Raw genomic sequence first — 19,765 nt, 5'->3', positions numbered from 1 at the left:
GATCTGTCCAAAGCCAGATGAAGACAAATTGTTTTGTAAAAACTGTTTAACCAACATATCAGTCTAAGACATGAGCAGCAAGAAGCAAATCCAGGGCAAGGCCGATAATCTTTACAAATGATGGATTGCAAATTAAAAGAAGGGTACGCGTACGGCAGAATTGATGGTCTGAAGAGTAATAAAGAGCTATGTGCCTAAATACTTGTGGCATTCTCTCACTTTCGTGAAGGATGCCAGTGGCGGCTGGTCCATTGGGGCAAATGTTGAGGTGCTGCCCACCAACTTCATTCTGCTCTGAGCCAGTATAGTCTACTCTGATTTGATTCTTCGCAAATATCATCTGAGGTCTCTCCCCATCATTTTCTACCTTGTCCCTTTAAACAGAGATTCTAGTGATATGAACACTGCTTCTCTGGAGAAGAATTCAGCATAACCGCTGGCTCTTTGTGAATAATGCAGTACTTTTTTTGGATCATGCAACTGGGTGCCCATGGGCCTTTCTAATGGGATTGACACCCTCCCAGAAAAGCAGCTGGCCCTGAACCTTATTACTGCATCATTCACATGCAACCCACAACTTTTTAGCGTGAAATGATTTCCGTGCCACGATTACCTTGTTCAATGTATAATTAATGTTAATATTAGGCAGGCATCTTCATTGCACTGTTTTCTGTCTGCCTAATTTGTTGTTGTTGTTTAGGCCAGCTGAATCATAGAATCATAGAATTGTATAGTTGAAAGGGACCTTGAAGATCTTCTAGTCCAACCTCCTGCAATGCAGGAATATACAATTATCCCATAGGGGGCTCAAACCCACAACACTGGAATTATCAGCACCATGCTTTAACCAACTGAGCTGTCCAACTAAGCCAGGCATATGATTTTATTGTTTATATTTGTTTGTAAAACAGTTGATTTTAAGTATTTTTTTTAATAGTGTTGTCTGCTGCTTTTAAAGTTTTTTGGTTTTTTGGTTATTTTTAACAAAGGTATTAAACTCATGTAAGCTATTTTGCTAAACGAAATTTAAAACAAAAATCATCCTTTGGAACACATTACAAGAACAGAAAGCAGAAGGGCCAGGCATGCCGAAAGTCCCTAGTTTGATCCCCGGCAGCTTCAGTTAGGGTTGGGCAATACTCCTGCCTGAAACCCTGGAGAGCTGTTGCCAGTCAGTGTAAACAATATTGTGCTAGATGGAGCAATGGTCTGACTCAGTATGAGGCAGCTTGCCTCACTGAAGATCTCACTTCATGAATCTTACGATAGCCACAAAGTTTACACTATAACAAATAGATTAATTTAAGGTTCCACAAGATTCTTTTTGTCCTCTCTCACACATAGAAGCACTGCAAATTTGAGGTGGGGGTATAAAGACTGGGCGTGGACCAAAAATACATTGTCCTCTTGGGTAGGATGGAGATCGTTAGTTTGTGATACAACTCATTGGCATATTCTGATTTAAAAAAACCCCCCAAACACTGCAGTGGTTAAACTGCAAATGTGTTTTATGAACATGTCCCAGCCTAAATCAGCTCAAGGGAAATATTCTCTCCATATGTCTGCAAACTGCTGTGCCGTAATTCACACAGGTAGGATTTTAATGGTCATCACCCCGCACCCCGTTTTCAGTACTCAGTACACAACACTGACTAGGACTCTCCTGAGGATTTCCGACAACGTCATGGTTCAGTGCATATTATAAAAATGTGATCTAACAAGCTAAGGCTGCAGGGAAAAATAAGGTGTGACTTTGTGGGGTGGCGGTTGCGGGGGAGGGAATAGAGGATGTAATTCTATATGAGTTAATCACCACCACAGCTATCACAATGGGAGAGGGGCTATTCCTTCGATAATTAGAGTAGAAACGTAATCAACGGAAGCATCTGCTGCCCACAAACATTTATCGCAAGGTTATAACCTTGTACTAATCTTCTGTACTGTGTAAAAATATCTACCTTGTTTATCTTATTCCACCTCCGCAGAACCTTTGCAAGACAATGCGTTAATGAAACACAGCTTTACAGATATCTGCTGCACGGATCTGAAGGCCTCATTTAGAGTGGCCCATCAGCCAGTTCATTCATACGCGTAACAGCATATAGGAGCACATTACTGTCCTGAGCTGTGTAATGTCACCCAGTGGAGGGATTGGCACAACATTTGGGGCTTTTTAAACTTGGAGGGTGGAGGAGCTGAGTAAGGGGGAAAGATAGATGCTTATAAAATTATGCATCCTATAGTACAGCAGGAATGGAGAAGCTGCAGCCCTCAAAATATTGCTGGAATAGAGCTTCCATCTTTCTGTGCTATTGGTCATGCTGGCTGTGGTTGATGTGAGTTGTAGTTCCACAACATTTGGAAGGAACCCACTCCCCCCCCCCATTCCTAGTGCAGAGACAGCGGGTGCAGAGAAGTTTCTCCGCACCTCTCTCACACAGAACCAGGGTTGGGGACCTAATTGTTAACGAACATATTGGTCAACATAATGCTCTCACACACACTCAAACACACACATTACGAAATGTTGGTTGTTCAGTTGAGAGTGCTGCAATGATATTATCCTATTTATTATATATTGTGATCGTCATACGGTTTTCCCCCTGTGCACTGCTTTGAGTCCAAATGGTATTTGGAGTAAATGTGGTATATAAATAAACTCAACTTGACTAATGCCATCAAAAACATATAATCTGCTGGTTTTTAATTTCGGTCTTCAGTTTAATGGAAGATACATTTAAAAAAAACTCTACAGGCTGCTTTTTAATCTAAGTACAGCTACGGCTTGATGAAATCAGTCAGTAACGCTGTTTGTTTTTAATTGCTGTGTATCTGTGATTTAAGGACTTTATTTTTTGTAGCTCCCTGAAGGAGGATTTTAAACCAAGATTGGCTGGAACACGCTGAGTTGCCATAAAATGAAATCCACTCCCCCCCCCCCCCAGCCTTTTGGCAAGCACTCTAGGTTTGGGGCAGATTCAGGACAGATAAAAGGATGTACTTTACACAATGTGTAGTTAAAGCGATGAAATTTGCTACCGCAAGATGTGATGAAGCTGGCTACCTATTTAGAGTTTTAAAATAAATTAAGGCAAATTCATGGAAGACAGAATGATCAGTTGCAACTATGGTTATTACGCTACCTCTGCGATTAGAGGCACTATGCCTCTTCATAGCAGTCAATGGGGAAAAACAGTAGGAGACAGGGCTATTGCATTCAAGTGCTGCTGGTGGGTTTCTATAGGCTACGGGCAGGCTGTTGTAGGAAACTGGCTGGTCCTTTCCCCCCATTCACACACACACATGCGAGTGGCCCCAGCTAGTCCAGCTCTACAGCAACTGCCCCATTCATCTATATATGATCCTATGTATTTAACAGGAAAATCAGCATTTTATTTTTAGTTATGTGATTTATTTTTAGTTATGCAGTAAGTAACCCTGTTAAATGGCACACAATGGATGATGGAAGTGGTTTGTTTTTGCGTGATGCCTTCAGAACTCTCCATCCAGCTGTTTACAACCCTGAGAACTCTTCCATCCACAAAATTGGCTCCAGGGGGTTGCAGCTAGCTCTGTGCACAGTGTATGAACCACAAGGAACTATGATTTCTAAGGTTGCCAACTTTTCGACTTGTTCACATAGCTCAGCCTTTAATAGCAGCTTAGTATGCAGGAATTAGCAGGTGATAGTATTTAAATCCATGCGATGAAAGATAATCATGGGCTAATCCTTGCATACTGAGCACTTTTCTGAATGGCAAAGTTATAGTGGCCAGTTGAAAAATTGGCAACCCTTGTATCTTCTGAATGACTCAGACTTGCTTTGGAATCAAGAGCATACCTGACGCCTTGGCATGACTTAATTTTGAATTGTGTGAAAACATGCAGAGTTAATCCCCATGAATAGAATTGGTTGACTGAATCAAACTATGGTTCAGCAGTTGCCTGGGGAAGCTACTTTCCCCCATTCAGTTTTGCAAAATGCCTGGCCCATCAAGCTGCATGGACCTCTCACCAGGAACGTAGGAGGAGAGCCAATTTCCTGATATTGTCACCTGCTTGGGACTCGCAAAACAAAGTAAATAAGCTCCAACTATTTCAATTTACCCAGTGGCGTAGCGTGGGTTGTCAGCACCCGGGGCAAGGCAAGTAATTTGCACCCCCTAACCCGTGGATTTGTGCCCCCTAACCCTAACCCCCAGATGTTGCGCCTGGTGCGGCCGGCCCCCCCTGCACCCCCCACGCTACGCCACTGAATTTACCAGGGGAAGCCTCTCAAAATACAGAGAGGTCAAAAAGTGTCTTGCTGTGTAGGTCACTGTTGCTTACTGGGAGGCAGATAGGGAGGGCAGAGGTGGTGGTGTGTTCCATTAAGTGTAAATGCATCTGTTGGGATTGCCTGATCGGTGTAGTGCATATGTGCTGGTGAAACCAATCTCCCCACGATTTTGCCTGTTTCCTGCCCGGTAAGCAAGGGTGTCCTACCTGCCATGAACCTCATGTAGAAATTCTGTTCACTTTGTTTGGTTGTCCCAGGTAGGCAGCAAAATCAGGAAATACAACATTCAGGTGATTTTATACTCTCTTACAGCCCCCCCCCCACCATTTAGATGGTAAATGTGCATTACTTCACTTACTGCAGAATGTGATGAGCCAGCTCTGCTATATCTATGAGCTCTTCTGCTCATTCTGCCGAGCGGGGCTTGGACATTTGCCCCAGAGTCCTGCCCTGACAGTGCCACTGCCCAAATTGATGTGTCCCTAAATTGTCTTTTGGAGAGAGGCAGGAAAGGGACCTTTAAAAAATGCCGGTTCTGCAAGTTTCAGCTTTCGTGTGGCCGGACCTAAAAGGGATCGGCATCTTCAAACTTTGCTCAGAAACGAAGTTTTCAGCAGGCGTGCCTTGTATGTCAAGCTATATCTGCTGAAACCCTAATTTTTACACTGGTGACACATGTAAAGAAACCCTATTCTGTTTAGCATCTGGCCACCCTGTTTAGCACTGCCCACCCTTGGTCAGCACTGCCATCCGGTTAGGACTTTGGGGGGGACATCCGTAACCCCGCTCAGCAACAAGACCAGAAGGCTGCCCAAACGGAACTGGCTCAACAATATTTTGCCCTTAAGTGAATTAATGCACAGTACCATCTAAACAGAGGGGTGACATAAGAAACATTAAGGCTCCTAGTTCAACTTAACTGAGAGTAAGCCCCCACTGAATTCAATAGGGCTTACTTCTGAATAGACCTTGTTAGCTCTGCACTACAAGCCCAGAATTTAGAATGGTCTAAATTGTACCTATGTGGATATATTGACTCTGCATAGGCATACACTGAAAATGGTCATGGAATCATAGAATTGTAAAAGATGGAAGGGACCCTGAGGATCTCACCCTCAGCAATATCTGAATATGCAGCTGTTCCATATGGGAATCAAACCTGCAACCTTCGCATAATCAGCACCATGCATGCTCTAATCAACTGAGCTATCCAGTAATCCAGTTTAGTTTGCATTTTAATTAGAAATTGCCTAATTTTCCAACCCATATGTGAAATGAAACCCATCAGTTCTTCAAAATTTGCACTTCTCTAAATGTTGCGGCACAGTTCTTCAACCACACAATATGCACGGAAAGGTATATATTAGGTGTTCTTAACAGCTCAATTGGCTAGAGTGTGGTGCTGATAACACCAAGGTAGCAGGTTGGTCCCTGTATGTGACAGCTGCATTTTTCTGCCTTGCAAGGGGGTTGGACTAGATGATCCTCAGGGTCCCTTTCATCTCTACAATTCTATGATTCCATGACCATTTTCAGTATGCCTATGCAGAGTCAATATACCCACATAGGTACAATTAGACCATTCTAAACTCTGGGCTTGTAGTGCAGACCTAACAAGATCCATTCAGAAGTAAGCCCTATTGAATTCAGTGATTGAATAACTCTAAAAAAAGTAAGGGCTTCCCCCGCCAGCCCCAACAAGCTCCTGAGCAGCTCTGGGGTAGCTCGCGAAGCCTCTGCAGGACAGTGGGATGACTACCCCAGAAGCCAGAACAGCTAGAGAAAGTGCTGCACAGCGCTCCCTTTAAATAATTTTTTTTTCTTGAATTCCCCCTCTAAAAACTAGGTGCGCCCTATGGCCAGGTGCACCTTATGAAGCGAAAAATACGGTATATTAGCGAAAACAACATACAAAAGGCATTCTATTAGAGAAAATTGCTTGCAAAAAATGTGTATATTAATCAAAACTACATACCTGAATGTGTTTTATCAGGAGAAATTTGGCTGGATTGCTGATCCGATTCCTGTTAAATTTCTTTCTAAAAATAAAACATAAAAATTGTCAATAGTTGCAAAGATGTATAGGTATTAAAGAAATATTTGTGGGAAAAGGAGCTGAGAGAACCAAACTGACAGAAGTGTCTATCGCTGGTCATAGATGGATAGACAGATCAATCTATTTCTGCTTTGTGTCCCTTTCACCTGTGTCCACTCACATAGGAGTCCATTCTGTCCTGTTTCTGTATCTGTATTAAAAATGCACTCCTAACGATCTCTATTCATATGTAAGTCTCACTAAATTCAACTGGGCTTACTCCCAGACACGTTGGGGGCTATGACTGCAGCCTAATCTGTGATGGTCATGATCAGTGCTTTTTTATATAAAAAAAGTTTAGGGGTACAGTACTCTCATTTTCCTACTCATATTGAAAGACTGCCCCTCAATGAGGCCGAACTTAGATTCACAGAATGTTTAGGGGTATGCGTACCCGTGTCTCCCCAGAAAAAAAGCACTGGTGATGATGATTAAAAGCAGCATGAAAACTAACTTTTAAATGCATATGCTGAATTCCTGAAGCACCCCAAGTGCAATAGGGCAGGGAAGGGAGTCAGAACATGACCCCGAGTGTGAAAGCAGGTATGGAAGTTTGCTTCCAAACTATCATTTCTATGTTAGAAGCACAGAAGTGTCTCAAGTTTTATCTGTGAAATGCTTCAAGGTATGGAGACGGGAAGTTCTACAAGCCCGCCATGAATTCCAATGAATCTGAACCTTATCTCGACCTTTCCTGGGCAAATGTGCAGATCGGAATGCAATTATTTTTGAATTTTGTCCTCCTCCAACTTTTGCAAAGTAGTTTTCAGCTACAAAAAAAACCCCAATGATAATACTGCTATTCACTTTAAAGTACATATTTTAGGGTAAAGTGTATTTAGAACTGTACACACCGCAACAAAATATGCATTTATGTTTTCTGATAAAATATTCATTTAGCTATGAATTTTATGTTGAATATATTTTTTTTAATGTATGGTTTCATGCAGAAATGAGATGGAACTTTTGAATGAATACATGCAAAATTAACCTGGATGAAAACAGATTGATCCCTCTCTTTCTATTAAACGCTCAGTTTCATCCTTAACTGGGCACCTGCCTTTCAACATTTTGCAGACAGAAATAGGGACATGCTTGTAGCACTCATTCCAAAGATTACAGCTCCAATGCTCATTCCAAGGATTACACTGCCACTGTTACACTGGATTGTGGCTCCACTCTGTCTACCCTGTTTTCTGCCAATTTTAAACCATGGGGAATGTTTGTTGTTTTGATTACCAATATATGCAAGGGGAAATCCTATTGCCCTGCAATAGATTACCAATGGCTCAAAACATGTATTTGCAACTGCAGTCTATGAAACAGCAGGCAATGCACTGCACAGTGTCTCTTAAATTACTGAGTTGCCACTGCTACAGAACTAATAAATCAGCTGCAACACTGAGGCTTCATTCACTTGTTCATCATATAGCCTGACATGTGGCATACATAACCTGTCAGAAGTGCCTTTCTGCATTCTGCTTGGGGCACACAGGACAGTCCCGATGGAAAAGAATCAATAGATACACAAATCTGACATTAGTCAGAAAACGGTAGGACAATATTTTGAATAATTCAGTCTATCAGGACACTCTAAGGATCATCCTTGAACCAAGGAATTTCAAAGGGAGCCACAAATGTGATACTGCTGGATTACAAGTAAATCAAGAAATTCAGCTCAAGTGAGTTGAGTCAGAAAGCAGACAATAGTTTCCAATTGCATTTTAGATGTTAACTAGTCTCTGCATTACCTGGCTGATTGTTTCATCACACACCACTGCTGTTGTAAAGGGCCACTGTGCTTATTCTGGCTCAAACTGAATTGCCGCTATCTGTACCTTTTGCATTTCATTTCCCTCTAAGCTCAAGGTTTGCCACCTGTCCCCTCTGCGGTGCATATATTTACAAAAACACTTTGTGCATCCAATGCAAATTCATGCCATAATAAATTTGTTGGCCTTTGAGGTTAGTCTTAAGGTTCATGCACATGCCTTGACACCAGAGGTGGCGGACTCCACTTTCCACTATGATAAACAACTTCAGGAGAGAGAGATGACCCTGAAGAACAACAGCTCCCTATTGTTCACACTAAGCACGTGAAAAATGCCCTCTTCACTGGCACGTGCTTTATAAGCACAGGTACAGAAAAACAGCAACAGCTGGTGCATAAGAAAAATACAGCACACAGTGACCCTCAGATCTTGATCATAGATATTTTTACAAGGGCACAAGCAAAGAATACTTCTCTATTCGTTAACATGTGCAGCTGGCAATGAGTGTGAGCTTTCCAAAACATTGCTCAGTCTTCGCTTGTTGTGCATGTTTGTTTCTATTTCTGCCTGCTAAATCAAACAGATTTTGTGCAAACTTATCCTCCGGAAAAATGTACATGTGACTCTGTTTTGGAAGTCATTCTTGCATTGGGCCTAAATCTTGCACACTAAAATCCAGTCATTTGCCCCACTGACAAAACAAAATCCTTTTGTATTCCTGTACTCAGCTCAGTGACTACTGCATACTCTTTAACAGTAACAGGAAGATATTGACAAATGAATCCTGTAAATATTGTCATTGCAGTTAAACTAGTCACTTACCTGGATTAAACCAAGTGTGCACCACGAGTTCCTGAGCTGACAGGCAAACGCACACAGAAACTCCGAATTTTCTACTGCAAACAGAACTCCCGGCTTCTTAACCTGAAAACTTTTTGGACTGTACCAAGATCTAATGAGTCGAGGGGGAGGTTCATAGTAACTTTTGTCTACTTTTCCCTCCTTCTCTCTTGTGGGAAAATAAAACACAGCTGGAAAGGAGTTTTCTTTGGTTCATTCCTGGGACACATATGTTAAAGAGTATTACCGTTAACTTCCGGTTTTTTAACAAACAAGGACATATTAGGAAGGAGGATACCAGGCAGTTTGTGGAGGAATTCCTTTGCAATAAACTGGACAGGCGTTGGCATGCTTGTTATTATAGAAGGAGAATAAAAAAATGAGTGGGCTTGTTTGTGAAGTTGTCTTGCGATCTCCACATGGGTAAAAATGCACAAGACACTTTCCCTGCTTATTTTTATGCTGTTTCTCTTTGGCAGCAAAAGTCAACAGATTTTGAGCTGGTAAGAGATAAACTGAGAATGTCAGCTTTGTCACCAAGCAGCCAGTTAAGGCTGGTCCATTAGAGAGACTGGAGCACCAGCCCACCACCTCAGACAGCCCCCACCTGCATGCCTTTTTCCTAATATTCAGTCTGGTGTATGGCACTGGTTCTTGGCTTCCTTCTCTTCCTCACTTTGATTTGCGTTTTTAGAACTTAGCCGGGAGAAGGATGAGGACAAAATCAGTGGACCCTTACAGTCATTAGCTCTTGCTCCACCAGCTGCTGGCCTCCCTGCCTTCCACCTTGACTGTCCCAGTGGGCAGAGGCTGCCGCTGTAGCCAGTGGTGCAGTGGAAAGGGCCACAGGTCTACAGTTTTGTTCCAAGCAGAAGCAAAGATGCCATCTGTCAGAGAACCAGGTTAACTGATGGGCCTTCCTTACTCTGGTGAGCTAATGAGGTGATAATGAGGCTTTCAAGGAGACAAATTGAAATTGCAGAGTTTTGAGAAATTAAAGAGTAAAGTACGAGATTGGCTTCATTATTATCAGATAATGGAGGTTTATAAATTGGATAAAAAAATCGGATTCCAGGTGGAAAAATCGAAATTAGAAACAGAATTGTTAGAACCCAAAACAAAGAATTTGTCAAGAATGTATAACTTGCTGTTGAAATGGAACACTCAGGATGAAACTGTTAAATCTGCTATGATAAAATGGGCACAAGATGTTGGACATAATATCATGTTCGCAGACTGGGAACAGTTGTGGACCACCGGTTTCAAATTCACGGCATGTAATGCCCTAAGAGAGAATATTATGAAAATGATTTATAGGTGGTACATGACCCCAGTCAAGCTTGCAAAAATTTACCATTTGCCCGACAACAAATGTTGGAAATGTAAAAAGACTGAAGGTACATTCTTTCACCTTTGGTGGACGTGCCCAAGGATTAAGGCCTTCTGGGAAATGATTTATAATGAATTGAAAAAGATGCTTAAGTACACTTTCTTGAAAAAACCAGAGGCCTTTCTCCTAGGCATGGTTGGCCAATTGGTACTAAAGAAGGATAGAACTTTCTTTATGTATGCGACAACAGCAGCAAGAATTCTCATCGCAAAATACTGGAAGACACAAGATTTACCCACTCTGGAGGAATGGCAGATGAAGATGATCGATTCTGGCAGAAATGACCGGCAGAATCCGAGACCAGGGAAAAGAGTCGGCGGAAGAAGATTGGAGGAAATTTAAAGATTACTTACAGAAATATTGTAAAATTAATGAATGTTAGAATGATGTTGGATGGAAATTAAATGGGACATAAGGTAATGTAAATAAGAAATGGGAATTATATTTGTTTTGTTTTGTTTTAAATGTGTATTTTGTTTGTTGTTTTTTCTTTTTGTATTAAATTGGAAAACCGTAATAAATATCTATTTTTTAAAAAAAGATAATGAGGCTTTCAAGTTTCTTTGTGACAGATTGTCATTAGAGGACGTCAGAGCATGAGGGAAACAATCAAGCAGAGGCTAGATACTTCTTTCCTTCTCTTTTATGGGGTTCCAACTTCATGCTGATCATTTAAATGTAATGCATTTGCAAGATTGCTTGCATTTCTAATTAAAAACTTCATGCAAACTATTATTATTATTATTATTATTATTATTACTATAGTTATATCCCAACTTTCCTTCAAGGAGCTCAAAGTGGTGTAGATAGTTCTCCTTCTCCCCACTTTATGCTCACAAGAACCCTGTGAGGGGTTAGGATTAATGGCAGTGATTGGCCCAAGGTCACCCAGCAAGCTTCATGGGTTAGTGGGGATTTGAACCTTGGTCACCCAAGGCCTAGTACAACACTCTAACCACCACTGTCTCCTCAGAAGGGGTGGCTGTTTGCTATGATCAGCCAGTTAGTGCAAGCCTTAGTGGCAGTGTAGTGGTTAGAGTGTCAGACCAAGTCCTGGGAGACCTGTGTTCAATTTCCCTCACAGCCACATAAAAGCTCACCTGGGTGACGTTGGGCAAGTCTCTCAGTGTAAGCCCAACCTGCCTCACAGGTGATAAAATGCTGTGAGGATAAAATGGTGTGGGGGCAAAGAACCATGTGTATCACCTTGAGCTCCATGGAGGAAAAAAGGGTAAAGGGGACCCCTGACCATTAGGTCCAGTTGTGGCCAACTCTGGGGTTGCGACACTCATCTCGCTTTATTGGCCAAGGGAGCCGGCGTACAGCTTCCAGGTCATATGGCCAGCATGACTAAGCCGCTTCTGGCGAACCACAGCAGCGCACAGAAACGCCGTTTACCTTCCCACTGGAGTGGTACCTGTTTATCTATTTGCACTTTGACGTGCTTTCGAACTTCTAGGTTGGCAGGAGCAGGGACCGAGCAACGGGAGCTCACCCCGTCACGGGGATTCGAACTGCCGACCTTCTGATCAGCAAGTCCTAGGCTCTGTGGTTTAACCCACAGTGCCACCCGCATCCTGTAATGGAGGAAAGGTGGGAGAGAAATTCAATAAATAAACAAACAGTGCAGGAAGTAATCCCCTTTGGAGATCTTAGTGGGGGGAGAGAATACCTGGCCCACCAAGTGGATCCAGTTGCCCACTCTTGTTTGGAAAAAAAAAAGCTTTGGGTTGCTCATCTGTGCTGGTGGTATGGCTACAACTTTCAAAACTGGGGCAGAAAGGGTCAAATCTTTAATAAGGATTTGCTGTGACTTTCCCGTTTTGTATTACCTCTGCCTTCATTCTTAGAAAATTACATTTCGCCTTTCTTGAATTTCAAAGTGCTGGTTCCCTGACTTTCAGCATAATCAGATCAGAGATGGTTCCATTGTTCTCACAAGTTCATTTTGGGGTTGCTTATTTGATGCTTCAAATCCCATTGATCCTGGTGGAACATGAGCAAGCATTCTGGGATCAAGCTTTGCACCCTGCTTCCTGCTCCCCTCCATCAGTGGAACATGCAAACTATTGTTTATTTTATTTCTGGGTGCCAACGGCAAGCCCCCAACTTTTGCAAACACACAGCAAACACTATTAGTTAACCTCTTTTCAGCAACGGCTGTGTTCGGCATAAATTATTAATAAAAATTGCCCTGTGCAAATTGCTTAATAAAACATGAGTTCGTTTCCAGTAGGGATTCTCCCCAAGGCAACATGTTTATTTTATTTTTTCTAATCTAAGCAGTTTTGTTCAGAGAAGGGACCCAAGGGAGGAAGAGTTTGGATCCACACCACAATCTGGAAAAGGGTTTGCTACCTGCTTACATGGCAAGATGGCTCAAGTCAAGAATACTGCATCAACATGGGGGAGCCAAAATCCTGCCAAAACATCTGCTACAATTTTAGCTATATCAAAACAGGACATTTCTTAGATAGAACCATCTAAATGGAACATTTTTTAGATAGCACCATCTAAACGGAACATTTCTTAGATAGAACATTTTTGTTTTTGTTTTCCTTTTATCTGACAGATAGTAGCTTAAGCACAGCTGCATGTAAACATTAGTGTTGTGCAGAGCATTTGTCCTGTCCAGTGGTACCTTGGTTCTCAAACGCCTTGGTTCTCAAATGCCTTGGCTCCCAAATGCCGAAAACCCAGAAGTGTTCTGGTTTTTGAATATTTTTTGGAAGCCAAACATCTGATGCAGTTTTTGGCTATGGTTTCTGGGACACCTGTACCAATCAGAAGCTGTGCCTTGGTTTTCGAACATTTCAGAAGTCAAACAGAATGGATTACGTTTGGCACTTTTGTTTTTGCTATTTATTTTGCGTTTTTGTTTTTGAGGCTTTTTCGGTTAATTTGTTTTTCTGACTGTGTGGAACCCAGTTCAGCTACTGATTGATTGATTGTGTGACTGCAGAAATGGATAAAAGCCCCCCCCCCCCGCATCCAAACAATGACTATCATCAGTAAACGTAAGGGGAAAAAATTATTTTAATTTTTATCATCTACAATACTGTCTTATTTATTTTATAGTACAGGACATTGATTATTGCTTTCATTTTATGGATCAATGGTCTCCTTGGATAGTAAAATACATGTTAAATTGCTGTTTTAGGGGTTGTTTTTAAAAGTCTGGAACGGATTAATCCATTTTGCATTACTTCCTATGGGAAAGCGTGCCTTGGTTTTGGAAAGGACTTCCAGAAAGAATGAAGTTTGAGAACCAAGGTACCACTGTATTATTTATTTATTTCTATCATCCTCCATCAATTAATGAGAAAATAAATTGGATTCCATAATTATCAAAGGACAGGGAAAACCTTTGGTGAATACTTGGTGGAGCAGAGGAGAGTGCCCTTGCTTAATTTTGAGGTGGATGAAGGGTACCTGTGAGTGCCCTTTCTTAGGTTCTTCAAATCACCTTACCTGTGGTTCACACTCTGCATCCTTCCTAGATGTCCACACTTCAGTCAAAGCCCAGGGGAAGACATCATGAGCTTTTTTCAGATCAGGAACCACGAGCAGCCGGGGTGGGGGGGGCTGCAGAGCACTGGAGAAATGTTCACACTGGAAAGAAAAAAGCACACGCCATCCTTGGCCACCTTGCCATCAGTGCTCAAAGCCCCACACCCATGCAATCTTTGAATCATAGAACTGTACAACTGGAAGGGACCCCGGGGGTCATCTAGTCCAACCCCCCACAATGAAGGAATCTCAACTATAGCATCCATAAATTCTAAACAGATTTGCAAGTGCTCTGGGAATGAGGCAGGGTGGGGTGGGGTGGGGGGGAGACAGACTCTTTTGTAGAGGAAACCTTGTAAGAAACAGGAGGCCAGATTTTGGCAAAATAATACTACTAGCACTAGCATCAATGCCAATTCTTGTTAGGTATTCAGAAAGAGATTGGGAAGGGAACAAAAGGTTCATCTAATCCATGGATAGGCAAACTAATGCATCTCTGGGTTATTTGTGGGGCATAGGAATTCATTCATCACCGCCATCAGGCTCAGCTTCAGAAACTTGGTCCAGCTGCTCAAGCTGGGTGGTGTAGTCTTACCTGACCGAGTCCTGGTAACTGTAGGACTCTGGGACAGTGCTTGGAGAGAACTATTTTGAATTAACAAAGTCCGCATAATTGGTTAAAGAGGTTTTTTTTTTTTTTACACCACCTGAAAGCAATTCCCATAGTTGCTGGGTGAATGGAACATAAATTAAATTTCTTTTGAGGTAGAACTTGAAGGATTTCCACTTTTACCTCGACTACAAAGCGGTCTATGTAGGGATGGTCTTGGCTCTGCTTCAGAAGCTGCAGCTGGAGCGGAATGCGGGGCCAGATTGTTGGTGGGAGCTTCTGGTCAAGAGCATGAGATTCTGTTCTTGAAACAGCTGCGCTAGCCGCCCATCCGCTACCAAGCCAAGTTCAAGGCTCTTTTGATAATTTGCAAAGCTCTGGAAAACTTAGGTCCAAAATCACTCAGGAAATGTCTGAATCCTGATAATCCCAGATTGATCACCAGGATCATCTGCAGTAGCATCCTTGGTCATTCCCTGAGTCGGTGAGGCTCATTTGACAGCAATATGAAACTGAGCCTTTATAATAATATAGTCGTACCTTGGTTCTCGAACGGCTTACAGTTGTACCTCTGGTTGCAAACTTAACTTCATTCCGGAGGTCTGATCTTAACCTGAGGTGCTAGTTCAGCTACTGGGGCCTCCTGCTGCTGCTGTACCGCCGGCACACGATTTCTGTTCTCATCCTGAAGTAAAGTTCTTAACCCGAGGTACTACTTTCAGGTTAGCGGAGTCTGTAACCCGAAGTGTTTGTAACCCAAGGTACCACTGTAGTTGTCAAACAAATTGGCTCCTGAATGCCGCAAACCCGGAAGTAAGTGTTCTGGTTTACGAACGTTTTTTGGAAGCCAAATGTCCAACGTGGATTCCACTCGATGAGTGCAGGAAGCTCCTGCAGCCAATCAGAAGCTGCCCCTTTGTTTTGAAATGGTTTCGGGAGTCAAACGGGTTCTCGGAATGGATTAAGTTTGAGAACAAAAATACCACTGTAATAATAATAATTTATTATTTATACCCCACCCATCTGGCTGGGTTTCCACAGCCACTCTTTAGTGTCATTAGCCCAGTCCTGTGGAACACTTTGCCACTAGAGATCCCACAGGAGCCTTCTGTGCCAGCTTTTAAATCCCTGCTGAAAACTATTCTATTCCTCCAGGCCTACGCAGGCAATAAAGAACACATTATTCCAAAATGGTTAACTGATGCCTGTTTCTTATTTTTTATACTTTTTTATTATATGGTTTTATGTTTTATTGCTGTAAACCACTTTGATATATTTTTTATGACACAGCAGTATACACATATTTTTATAAATAAATAAAAATTTCACATGTGCTTTTTTACTAGTTATACTCTGTGGGTCTTTAAGCTTAAAGATCAGAATTGTTGGGGGAAATGAATTAAGCAATTCACCTTCAACAGCCTCTGCTTTTAGATGTATACCGTATTTTTCGCCCCATAGGACGCACCGCCCCATAAGACGCACCTAGGTTTTTTTGGGGGGGGGAAATGAAGGGGGAAAAATTATTTCCCCCCCAGGCGCGGGGCTGGCGCGGGGGAAGCCCGAGCTTCCCCCGACCCCAGCCCCCAGAACAGGCTGCTGCCTGCAAGCCTTGCGAGCCCGGCGGGACCTCCCGCCCGGCGCGCAAGGCTTGCGGACACCTTCCCGAAGCACGGGGCGTCCTCCGGAGAGCACCCCATGCTTCGGGATGCAGGCTGCCGTCCGCAAGCGGGTGCGGGAGGCTTGCAGATAGCTTCCTGAAGCCTGGAGAACGAGAGGGGTTGGTGCGCACCGACCCCTCTTGCTCTCCAGGCTTCAGCAAAAGCCTGCATTCGCCCCATAGGATGCACACACATTTCCCCTTCATTTTTGAAGGGGGAAAAGTGCGTCCTATAGGGCGAAAAATACGGTACTTAGTGTTCTTAAACATCCTCTATGCTTCAGCACAACAGCCTGTAATATTTGGAATGTGGGGTGGGGCGTTTGGATGAAATTGAATTGAGAACTGAAAGTGAACCAGACTGGCCTATCTGGTGAAAAGATGAATTTAAAGAGCAATTGGTTCCCTTTTTTGGACATGTGGAGCTTGAACAAGAATAAATCCCTTTAAAAAAAATGAATTTTGTTCTTGAAGGGCCTCAGGTGCCGTCTGCCAGAGAACGAGGTTAATTGATGGGCCTTCCTTACTCTGGTGAGCAAATGAGGTGATAATGAGGCTTTCAAGTTGTGTGAGCTCCATTTGTGTGTGACCTCCATGAGAGTTCCACAAGATCATGCATAACCCCAGCGGTAGCAGGCAGGGCACAACCCCGCGGGCTTCTACTGCCCAAGGTTGTTGCCTCAGTCCGCCACAAAGGCCCTGGGCAAGGGCTTAGAAGTGCTGCAGCCCCAGATCTTAGGGTGCCTAGTGTGGAGTTTCAGATGCTGGAACTGGAAAGCTGCACTGCACAGGCCTGGGGCTTCTGTCAGTGGTGATGTCGAGCTGCGCATCCCCTCACCTGCTGCCTCTCCTCAGCTCGGGCCTGAGTCTGGCTTCGACACTAGTTGCAGCTTGCAGGGGTCTGTCTTGAATTGCCACAACAGAGGCTTTGCATCATTAAAATTATTGTTTATCTATTTACAGTGGTACCTCAGGTTACATACGCTTCAGGTTACAGACTCCGCTAACCCAGAAATAGTGCTTCGGGTTAAGAACTTTGCTTCAAGATGAGAACAGAAATTGTGCTCCGGTGGCGCGGCAGCAGCAGAAGGCCCCATTAGCTAAAGTGGTGCTTCAGGTTAAGAACAGTTTCAGGTTAAGAATGGACCTCTGGAATGAATTAAGTACTTAACCCAAGGTACCACTGTATAGCCCACCTTTTTCTTCAAGTATATCAGGGTGGAGTACATAGGTCTCCCCAGGCCCATGCAAAGGGGTGGGCAGCTGGATACACTTGCCCCAAGACTCAGACGGCTAAGCTGGCTGGGGAGGGGGGGCCCAGCAGGGGGCAGCTGCTTTTTTGATCAGGTTTGTAACTTTAACTAACAAGACTCCTGCCCCAGGCCTCAGGCAAGATCTGCACGGGCCTGGTTCTCTCCCTCTGAATGGAAAATCTCACATCTGTTTAAAAGTGCTAAGCCAGTCTTGGAATGAGCCCAAAATTCATTCATTTATTCATTCATTCTTACATGTACCTTGGGTCACATACGCTTCAGGTTACATACGCTTCAGGTTACAGACTCCGCTAACCCAGAAATAGTACCTCGGGTTAAGAACTTTGCTTCAGGATGAGAACAGAAATCACGCGGCGGCGGCGCGGCAGCAGCAGGAGGCCCCATTAGCTAAAGTGGTGCTTCAGGTTAAGAACAGTTTCAGGTTAAGAACGGACCTCCAGAACGAATTAAGTACTTAAGTTAGGGTACCACTGTATACACCACCTTTCCTCCAACGAGCTCATGGTATCGGTTCTTATTTTATCTTCACAAGCCTGGCCCCCAAGGTCCCCCAGTGAGCTTCATAGCCCAGTGGGGATTGGAACTTTGGTCTCCCAGGTCCAGTGCTATAACCACTACACCACATGTTGATTTATACGGCTGGGAATTCTGGGACCTGTAGTCATTCCTCTTGCTTCGAATAATAAACAAACTATTATTATTATTATTATTATTATTATTATTATTATTATTATTATTATTTTCCAACACTCTTGCAAGCCTGTTGGCTTCTCGTGCATACTCTTCCTTTGTGATTTCCCCCTTCTTTCGTTTCTTACCGTGCCTTTCTACAGCTCACCTGTAAGCTCCTTAGGCAGCCACGCTGGTTGCTTTCAGTTCCTCTTTTCTTTCGTGTTGGAATTGTTGCTTGAATGCTGATGGTTCCTTATTTTTAAAGCGAACTTGGCTTGGGCAGCTCTCAGATAGAGAATAGCCCTCTGTAGACACACAGCCACCATAATAAGAGGGCATGGCTATTACCACCATGGTCTACCTGAGAAATTCTCTGAGGTATTTCGCAGCCCCCTGCCCGGAGACAGAACGCTAAGCCAGGTGCGTGATATTACTGACCCAGAAGGGAAATTTTCTTAGGTCATAACAACAGAGTTCACAATTCTACGGCATCGCAGTGAAATGTTTTTGCGAAACCTGCCCTGGACCTCCGCCATTTAGTTGCTCTACAAGTGGAAGAGCTGTATTTGCATTAGAAGTTGTTGGAAACCGAAGTTGCTCACTAGGTGGCAGCATTGCTCAACACTGACCTAATCTCCCTCTTAACCTTGCTGCTTTGTAAGGTATTGAATTTTTCAGGCAAATCACTGCAGCTGGCAACAAATAGGATCCTTCCGTTGGGCAGGTTCCCTGCTCTGTCCCCCTCACAATTCTTCCATTAAGCATGTGCAAAGGACACAGATTAGAAAAGTAATGTGGGGCAGGGATTAGAAATGTAAGAAGGCATTTTTGTTCCCTTCCCCCTGTCTTTGTTGAATGCAGCAATGCTTCCATTCCACTGTGGTTCGCCATTCACCAAAACCTATGTTGTCCATCTTGCTGTCCTCTGTGGCTGAATTATGTAATTTACGTAAATTACATTGTAATTATGTTGTCATTATGGGCTAGATGAGCCTTTGGCCCAATCCAGAAGGATCTTCATATATTCTTTATGCATCCCATATGATGACAATCCCCGGTTCGCCCGGGGTTCCATCATGGAGGGGGGCGACAAATTATCAAGGAACTATTACAGTGGTACCTCGGGTTACATACACTTCAGGTTACATACGCTTCAGGTTACAGACTCCGCTAACCCAGAAATAGTACCTCAGGTTAAGAACTTTGCTTCAGGATGAGAACAGAAATTGGGCGGTGGTGGTGTGGCGGCAGTGGGAGGCCCCATTAGCTAAAGTGGTGCTTCAGGTTAAGAACAGTTTCAGATTAAGAACGGATCTTCGGAACGATTTAAGTTCTTAACCTGAGGTACCACTGTACTACCCAACTAGGGTGGTTCATAAAAAACTTTTTTTAAAAAAAAATGCCTGCTCCAAAGGTCTTATCTTACTACACTAGGGATTATATAGCTATATATGAAATTGCATGCATATCAGTTAATATCTTGACCCTCCTCCATGAAAATAGCTGTTTGACCTTGGCCGTTTCCCTATGTCGTGAAGGTTGAAATTTCAATTCAGTGGAGCTGGGTCAAGATATTAACTAAATTAATTAATTATTAATGAATGAATTAAAGGTAAGACCTTTGGAGCAGGCATTTTTTTTAAAAAAAGTTTTTTATGAACCA

At 43.1% G+C, this 19,765-nt stretch overlaps 1 long non-coding RNA gene across 1 annotated transcript; it reads right to left on the bottom strand.

Annotated features, from left to right (window-relative positions):
* Positions 1-6,264: 6,264 nt before the first annotated feature.
* On the bottom strand, positions 6,265-18,936 carry LOC309362055. The gene is made up of 3 exons (XR_014164750.1): positions 18,269-18,936; positions 13,848-13,988; positions 6,265-6,318 (listed from the first exon to the last, which is right to left on the bottom strand). It is a non-coding gene; the product is annotated as an uncharacterized lncRNA (long non-coding RNA).
* Between the last annotated feature and the right edge of the window lie 829 nt (positions 18,937-19,765).

This window comes from Podarcis melisellensis (assembly GCF_964234715.1).
Source record: "Podarcis melisellensis genome assembly, chromosome: Z".
Classification (NCBI taxonomy): domain Eukaryota; kingdom Metazoa; phylum Chordata; class Lepidosauria; order Squamata; family Lacertidae; genus Podarcis; species Podarcis melisellensis.
The sequence above is the reverse complement of the archived record's forward strand: the minus strand, read 5'-3'. Positions and strand labels throughout refer to the sequence as shown.